Genomic DNA, 9,924 nt, shown 5'->3' with positions numbered 1-9,924 from the left:
ATGCCGTAAAATATTATAATTTTTCTCCCCTAGTCCCCCCTTTCCAAGCACGCGGCCGTAGATTATGTGGAGCCATCCTACATATAATCTACGTGCTAGTGGGCAGTGAGGCGTCGCAAGACGTGGGTCCCTACTGTATTATTCTTTTTTTTTTCCTTACTATCCCGACTTCAGAGGTTCGTAAATATATTTTCCCGGTAACCCTGTGAGGACACATTATGAGCAATATCCTGTGAGCCGGGAAAAATGTAAAGAAAAATATTATTATTACATAACTGTTATGTGCCAACACCGATTTATTATTATTACGCCGTAATTGACATTGTTATTATATTAAAATTCATTACTTATACACTTTATGACCATGCGAATTAAACCTATGTGATTACCCAAAACCTTAATATTATTATTTAATATAACTATTTCCTTTTTCCCCCAAAATATAAATCTTCCGCATTCATTTGCGGATGCGTGTGCAAAGCCTATGATTTCCACCGACTTGGCCCTCGGGCCACCACGCGGTGCGGCTCATAGGTCACGACAAAAGTGTTCCCCTTTGGTCGTGGGTGGTCTTTGGTAGTCCTACAAACTACCAGATTCTCACAATTTTTATTTATATATTTTTATATGATATTTTTAATATGAGACTGCTGCCACCGCGTCGATGTGGCATCTCTAATATATCTTTTACGTATCCGTATTTTTAATTTCAAACGGACGTGCCCAATTTTTAAGATTAGTACCAACAATCGATCGATTAATATGAATAGAGACATAATATTTTATCAACCTACGTGAAACTGGCACTATGTATGAATGTGTTATTTATTATAACAGCAGTTAGGACAAACTATGTTATTGTTTCTATAATGTAACACAATGTAAGAGCGAGTAGCTAATGCTGCCGCGCATCATCGCAACCGCCGAGCCGCTGCCGCCGAAACTGAAAAAAAGTAACGATTAAACCATGAGTCCCTTGTACTCCGACGAACTATTTTTCGGTTTATTTCGTCTGTTTTAGTAGCGTTTTTACCATCCCGATCAACCCGACCAACCATATTATTATTATTATTATTATTATTATTATTATTATTATTCTTGTTCAGTTTGATAATAATAATAATATGAGTCCGGCTGCCGCCGCGTCACCGTCTTAAACGTGCCTATTCTTATTTTTAATTTCAAACGGGCGCAATGATTAAGATCGATCGATCGATTAATAAAGAATAGAGAAATAATTGTATGTATAATAAATGTGTGATAACAGTAATTAGAAAAAAAAACATTTGATAAGTATAAACCGCACATTATTGTGTAGGTAGTATTATAAATTATAATGGTGAATAGTGCAGATCATAGCGGAATATATAATATGTTTTACAATGATGTGTGTTATTGTCATAACTCATCATTTTAACTGCAAAATATGCTTATAAGTTATAATAAAAACCTTAATAGTTAATAGATTACATTTTTAAGCTTTTTGTCCCATCAAACATTTTCATCAATATTTATAGAAAAAAATTATTAAAAGTCGCAGCACATATCAAATAATTCACCTATATCTCTTTACCACCAAATAAAATGAAAAGTTCTTAGCTTTGCACTTAGATCAGATTTTTTAAAAATGTCGCTTATATACCTTGTGTTCTAGGCGCTTCTATTATAATAGCTGTTTGGCGGATAATAATAATATTCACAACACTTATAAATTCGTATCTTGTAATGTTACATATATAGGTATTTTTTATACAATGAAAAATACAAATATCAATATGAGAGTAATACAATATAATATAATATTATTATAATACCAATATGGGTCGACTGCTGTACGAGGGACGGCCGGAAACGTGAGTGAATTTCTGCTGCAGACTGTCACCAAGACACAGAGGCATGTATGAGTATCCCATGGATACTCACCCATGATAAATAACTCCTGATCGATTGAAATTGGTTTTATTATATGAATTGAAGCACACTATACACTTATACATTTTTAAAACATAGTATTATATATTAATATCAAAAACAGTCAATATAATTAATATAAAAGTGCAACCACGGGGACCAATTTGACAAGGTGGATATTGAAGTTAGCCTTATCGATAGACAGTTATCTATATTGTATGCACTTGGAACTCAGAAAAGCGAGCTCGATCAATGTACGTGGGTAGCCTCGATCAATCAGTCTTGGAATTCGTATACGACACCTGTATTCCGGTCTCCTATAGACCGATGATTGTGTTTTGAGGTGTACGTTTTCTAGTGGTAGTTAATCCAGTCATCTATAAAATAGTAGTGGTTAGTTAACGCGCGTCGTATTCTTCAAACGTTTAGTATGCTAGTATAATATATACATAATATGTCAACTGCAATCTCGCCGAGTACTGTGCATGTCACACGAATGAAACCAAGACAAACATACATTTTTGATTTCACAGTCACAAATTTGATGAGATATTACTTGTATTATTAAAAATGAATGTTTGAAAAGCGCTTATTTATTTTTCAGCCGGACAAACACACACACGGTAAAAAAAAAATAATATTCTTTATGACCTAAACTACGGCGAAAACAAAAGACAACCGACTGCGTGGAACTCCCGTAATCACGGTCTTTTTTTATAAATCAGTGTTGAGTACTTTTGTTTGTTCGATCGGTACATATTTACAAATTACAAAATAGTCCCCAATAGCAGGGATTCTGTTCGTTCTACCTCCATGTACGCCGTACGATTCTACGATCTAAAGCATTTTAAATGTACACATTTACACGAGAAAAATTACACACAAACAATATTATTACGTTGAAACGAATAAATCGGGAAAGTATTAAACGTGAATAAAATTACATTAATACTAATCGAATGAGATGTTTTTATACAAATTGATATGTAATGAAATATATGTTTGAATGTGTGTAAAATTTACTACTCTATATTGTAAATTATTATAATCTAGCATCATAGGCACAACAACGTTTGAGATTTGGGGGGGGGCAGTGGCGTATATACGAATTATATTCACAATGGGCCAATTTAACAGTTATCACTAGACGAGCATAGCACGACTAACATGACCATAATTATACATTTTTTAGGGAACTGGGTGGATATAATTATGACATTATATACAGTACAAATATAAATTGCGCAATTCAATTTTATAATTACTATGTAAAATAAATTTTTTGGTTCTTTTTTTAAAAATATTGACAGTGTCATTTATATATTTTAATGTTATCAAATTAAGTACTGACAATATAACATTTCCTTGTTGGTTCCTCAAAAACGATTTTAATCAACTGGCTAAATTAGCAAGTTAGCCGCTAACTTAATCATGGTGAAAAACTGTAAACAGTGTAAATATACATGCAATGGTTTGATTGAACCTGCAATTTCACTATGGGCCCTGGCCTAGGGAGCATCCCCCCTATATACGCCACTGGGGGGGGGGGGGCTAATAGGGCTGAAAGGGCCTTACTTAAATAATATTTAATAAGCTTAAAACAAAATGTAGGAAATGGTTATGAGGGCTATGGACATTTTTGGGGGGTCGTAGCCCCTAAAGCCCCCCCATATTTGTACCTATGTCCAGCATATATTTCTGTAAATTACGTTTAACATGTAAATGCATTTTTAGTTCAACTTGGGCCACTATAATTATTCAACCATGGTCTAAATTATAACTACGATAAATTTAAACAAGTCCATTCCATTTAATCAAGACTAACCTTGATACAATTAAGTCTAAATAGTACCTACGTCTAAACCTAGTTATATTTTAGATTCTGAGCGGAGCGATGAATGTATTGATTTTACAATGATGTATGTATTTTTTTTGTGTCTGTCACCGACGTTTTGGGCATCAAAACTGCTGTGTGTTAGCTGTGTATAGTTGCTGTATGGATCATTCAATCACATTCTATTCTAAAGGTTTTTATTCTACGTACCTCTACGTAGTGGATGAGTTCGGTGAAGCCCAAAAGCCCAAAAGCGCAAATTGTCTATTTTGTTACTTCTGCATTTTATGTATGTTTTAGATTGAACTTCTAGTAACACATCCACGAAGTCGAGCTAGATGGGACAATACAGACATCTGTTTATAGTTCTTAACGTCGCGTCGGATTTGTCATCTGACTTATGTATAGGAGAGACACAACTCATTTTCAATGTAGAAAGTAGTACGCTGTACTTAACCAGATTACTTCACCATATTTGATGGTGATAATTTAATAAAGCGCTTACAATTTTTAAAACAGCAAGGTCATGGCTGTATATCATCTTGTCTTATGTAAACGGAATTTGTAGTCATCGTAGATAGTAATAAGTGGCTTCGATTTTTCACTATATACAAATTCCTCGACGAAATATTTAAATACGTAGGTATAACATATTATACAAACTATTATACAAACTTGTACGAACAATGATTGATGTCGGACTAAATACGATTTTACAATTTTAATTTTGCAATTTAAAATTATCCGATGTGCAAGTCATATTATGGCAGATAATACAATAAAACGATCTATATTATCTTTATTATATTATATAAAGATAAAACTTGCCATACCTACGTATCGAATATTTCGTTTAAAGTTATTTGTTTATCACTATATGCATAGCCAACAGCATCTGACAGGTACCTGGTACATATAGTTAATATCCAATAGGTACATAGGTAATGAATAACGATAATTACTCGGGCCGCAACTAACCTACAGCTAAAATATTATCGGGCCAATTATGCGCACTGGGGAGGCAACTGCTACCCAGAAAAAAATATTACTTAAAAACTAAAATTTAAAACATACAATTTTTAATAATTAAACAACTAAACTTTTTTTTATAAATACTAACCTACAGTGGCGGCGCCAGGGGTGGGCCTGCAGGGCGGGCTCGGGCCCACCTTAAAAAGTCTCCGGCCCTGTGGTCCACCCCAAAAATGTTATTTAATCATATTAGAATACTAAAAAATATCTCTTGAATAAATCATGATTTATTAAAACATGAAAATATTAAGTCATAATAGATGGCGTGAACAACATTTTGAATGGGTTGAAAACTATGCACTACGCTTTCATGCCTCATAAAATATAACGTGTATTTTCCAGCGGCTGAATACGAAAATAATAAGTTATACTTATTAGTTATTATTAAATATTAAACAATGTTATTGATAATTTTGTTGAAAATTCCATGAACTACGGGTTTAGATTATTAACCAAATATGATAAAGAAAATACAAGGGAAAACAATCTATTTTTAGATACTTTTTAAATAATATTGTATTGTCTTGTGAGTTGTAAGAATCAGTAACAGTTTTATCGACGGCGGCGCGGGGGGTACTGTTATCTACAATCTACTGTATATTTTTAATTTTGTATAATCGTATATTCGTGTATATAGTTTAAACTGTTCTATGTTTTGTGGTCAATTGACAGTTTATTCTGTTCTTGATTGTTACTAAACTGTTTGGTGTTTAAGTTATTTTATCACTACGATTTTATCAATATTTAATTAATTAATTGCTTAAACGTTTTTGTTGGTCGTCATGTTAGAAAGCAATATCGAAAATGAGACTATTAAAACAAAAAAGGTCAGATCTATAAAATATTTTTTTTCTGCGCGTAAAAAGATAAAATTGGAAGTAAACAATGCATATGATTTTGATTCTTCTTCTGATGGTAAGTTTTTTAAAATAAATCTTATGAGAATTAATAATTAATATTAAATCTTACCCAATGAACATTTTAGCAATAAATCCAAAAACTACAAATGTAAATAAAAATATTCTTAAATTAATTAAACTTTAAACAAAGTTGATTTTATTTTACCTTAAAATATAATATTTATATTGTTTTTTTTTATATAATATAATAAAATATGTTCATTGAATTGTTTATTTGAATTGGTATTACAACATAACATATTGCTTATTGTCAGTTTAAAATATTTGTAGTTCATTAGACGGACAACCAGCCTCAAGAAGAACAGTAATCCTAACTTACAGTCACAACTCGATGATTTCAACAAGTCGTCAAATTATTTTATTATGTAAACTAAGAAATCAAAATAATACATATTAATGTGAAATGTTTTTTTAGATTCTTAGTGTATTGATTTAAAACGAGGATTTTTATGTCTTTCTTTATTTGTGTCTGTCATCACTTTTTAGGACAGTAAAAATGCTTAGATTTTCTTCAACAGCACTTTTTTGATAGCAGAGAAAATCTAGTCGGTACTTTAGTGGTTCAAAAGTAAAAATTTCCCAGTAGTTTTCAAAAGCGCCGGAAAACACGAAAGAAAAATAAAAGAAAACGGTTTTTGACCAGAACGATTTGGGATTTTCATGTAACTCTAAAACAAAAGACGTAGGGACATGAATTTTTTATTGATTGTTTTTTTAAGATTTTTCTATACACTTCACAATTTTAAAATTATTTAGACTGGTTTTGAGCTGTTTACAAACATTTTCAATTTTTAATTTTTTTAGTTTTTTTTCTTTAAATGTCAATTAAATATTATTAACTTGGTAAAAAACCGTAAAATTTAATACGAGGCTCTTAATATAATGTTACAATGTCAGGTCCTGGACCTGGAAGCTCGATTATGGTAAATTAACTTTATTATGAACTCAATCATGTCCCATATTTATTATTGCTTGGTAGGCAGGTCATTGTCAAAATTATACTTACAGTTAAAATATCAAGTAAAAAGAAAAAAAAACTGCATCAAACTCGTTGAACTCAATTTAATTCAATTCAATTCAATAAAAAAAAAAAAACATAATTACAAAATAAATTCCTAAATAAATACTTTCTTGCAAGAGGCTCCCCATGTAGTAACTTCAAAATATAATATTTCCCTAAATTATAACACAGTTTTACTGTAACCACTGTTTAGGCCTTTATTATTAAAATACCATTTTCCATTTTTTATTATAATATATTAAACGACGACTATGCTGATGCTGGTAGCCTCAGGCCCGTGTTAACTATTATATTACAAATGTAATTTACATTATTATGCTTTGTTCATTATAAATTAACTCAGTTTATTTAAAATCTGTCTGAGGACTTTCTCTACACTAATTATTATATGCTATACAATTATTTTTATTCTCTAGTACATTTAAATTAATTTTAGGGTTTAAGAAAAATTCTAAATTATCTTGTATAGTACCACTAGGTATTTACAGTTATTTTGATTATTATTATTATTATTTGACCTTGATTACTTTAAAATTTATATTATTATTATTAATATTTTTTTTCCCTATATAATAAATCGTCGACATTCACGTTTGTCGATATGTGTACTAAAACCTGCAAGTTCCGCCGACCGGGTTTTCGGACCTACACGCTGTGCGGCTTGCAGGTCGCAATCAAAGTGTTCCCCTTTGGCTGTTGGTAGTTCCTATAGTGTCAAAACTACAGGATCTCACATATGGATGTAGTCTAAGACAACCGTCGAAATGCGAGTACATTACGTTTTTCGGTAACTTTCCACGTACATCACGATTTGACCAGCTGAATTTCCACACCACCCAGAGGGGTATCAGCCATGGCGCGTTTTTTTTAAAGTGGTATCGCCATTAGCCCTAATCCACTGTTTTACCCTACCTAGCTTACATTTCTTTAAATCTACGTTTCATTATTACCCTCGTTAAAATATTTGGCCAGTCTGTCTTCCAAAAGTCTAATCTTGTTTCTTCGATACACTGCCGATTTCGTCCCTTTGTATGGTAAAGGGGTATATCTGCCATTCGGAAATTGTGTTTCGAAAAGAAGGGTGGTTTCAACACTATATTTATACTCATAGTGTTTGTGCTGCCCGAACGGAAATTTCACGTACCAAAAGTTATTTAGTGAAGACATTATCAATTTGTTTTAGTAGTCACATAAATTAATTTTCCGAAAAATCGCTTAAGTCCGTAAGATTTATTAAAAAATAACCTCTACACTACAGAAATGCATTTCTTACATCTAGTTACATATATTGTTCGAGAACTCATAGCAGAAACTCTGGGAAAACCGGTCAGAGATGTTTTGCCTCAAGACTTATTTTGGTACGCGACCTACCTTCGTTCTGAGCATCGTGGAGGTTTCGCTAACAGCTTTCGTGAAATTTTTGACATTTTATTTCGACAACCACCAAAATCCGACGAAGTTAAGGATTTCGTCAGCTGCTGGATAAGAACAACTAATCCTTTGGTCAATGTAATGCTACAAAATTAATCAATTTTCTTATAATTGTGTATAAACTTTTTGTCTGTAGGCGTTATTTAATGACATTTATAAGTCAAAGTTCAAAAGCAATAAGTTTTCGTGCAACAATTTTCATTGCTACAACTTGAAACGAAATCACTGGTATCTGTCTGCAGAACAACGGGCGTTTAACCCCTCACAGAGTACATTGGATGATATAGATTTAGTTTTTGCAACGTACGACTACCCCATATTTCCGGCCGCAGATAAACCGGCACCTCATGGCTCACGGCCGAAGAGGGTATGCGAGGAGTACAGGCAATTATCACCGCCACGTAGTGTACGGCAGAAATGCTGTCCCTGTGTACTTGAACAATCGTTGCCAGAACACGATTTGGTGTCCAATGAAGAAACGGAAGGTGTAAAAGAAGAAAATGCGAGCCCACATGTAGAACCGAACCACCTATTTGTTGGAGGGGAGGCGGTGAATGTCATTGGACAGAATGAACCATATTTAGCAGCGTACATATCGAGGATTGACGGTAGTGATGTGTACGTGAAATTTCTGTTCGGGCAGCACAAACACTATGAGTATAAATATAGTGTTGAAACCACCCTTCCTTTCGAAACACAATTTCCGAATGGCAGATATACCCCTTTACCATACAAAGGGACGAAATCGGCAGTGTATCGAAGAAACAAGATTAGACTTTTGGAAGACAGACTGGCCAAATATTTTAACGAGGGTAATAATGAAATGTAGATTTAAAGAAATGTAAGCTAGGTAGGGTAAAACAGTGGATTAGGGCTAATGGCAATACCACTTTAAAAAAAACGCGCCATGGCTGATACCCCTATGGGTGGAGTGGAAATTCAGCTGGTCAAATCGTGATGTACGTGGAAAGTTACCGAAAAACGTAATGTACTCGCATTTCGACGGTCGTCTTAGGTAGAATTTTGTTCTGACGGTCGTACTGTAGAGAAGTACAGAATTTTACCTGAGGTTTGCAGTTAGACACGAAAACAACAAGTTCGGGCCACGAAGACTGTTCTGCTGTGAATCTGCATTACAGTCTTGGCGGCCAGCCTCAACGATTCCTCTGCCACGGGACAACATTATCGTCAAGGGCGCCACGAGGGGGATGCAAGGGGGTGCAATTGCACCCCCCTGGCTTTTCAGAAAAAAAAAAACTTTATGGTTATGAAAATATTTTATTTCGCATAATTATCTATTATAATACTTATTTTACATAATTATTTTTTATCTATTATAAATTATATCTACTACTGATTTTTTAAATAATAACTGTAAACGCCTATGTTTTTTCCAAATTCTTCAATTTTACAACGTAACTCGTAAGAATTAAAATAATTTACGATGTATTCGGTATTAAGCAGGTAGCACGCTTAGAAGCTTACAAGTTGTCGATCATTATCGGATTTTCTAATCGTAGCTAATAGTTGTAGACCTCAGTGTAAGAGTCACTTAGTTAACAACTAAGAATTACGATGTCTATGACATAAAGTTCAAAAAATGATTTTTGAGTTACAACCGGGCGGTAAATATCATACTCGCCTGCCGGATGGCCGTCCTAGACACTTCGGATTTTTTTCAATGCAATGCCCAGATAGCTGAGATCCCCCGAATGCAACCATACCACTTGCAGAGCTCTACGTACAAAGTGTAAGAGTCGACTTTATACAAACGT

The sequence above is a fragment of the Acyrthosiphon pisum genome, chromosome X (assembly GCF_005508785.2).
Source record: "Acyrthosiphon pisum isolate AL4f chromosome X, pea_aphid_22Mar2018_4r6ur, whole genome shotgun sequence".
NCBI lineage: Eukaryota > Metazoa > Arthropoda > Insecta > Hemiptera > Aphididae > Acyrthosiphon > Acyrthosiphon pisum.
The sequence above is the reverse complement of the archived record's forward strand: the minus strand, read 5'-3'. Positions refer to the sequence as shown.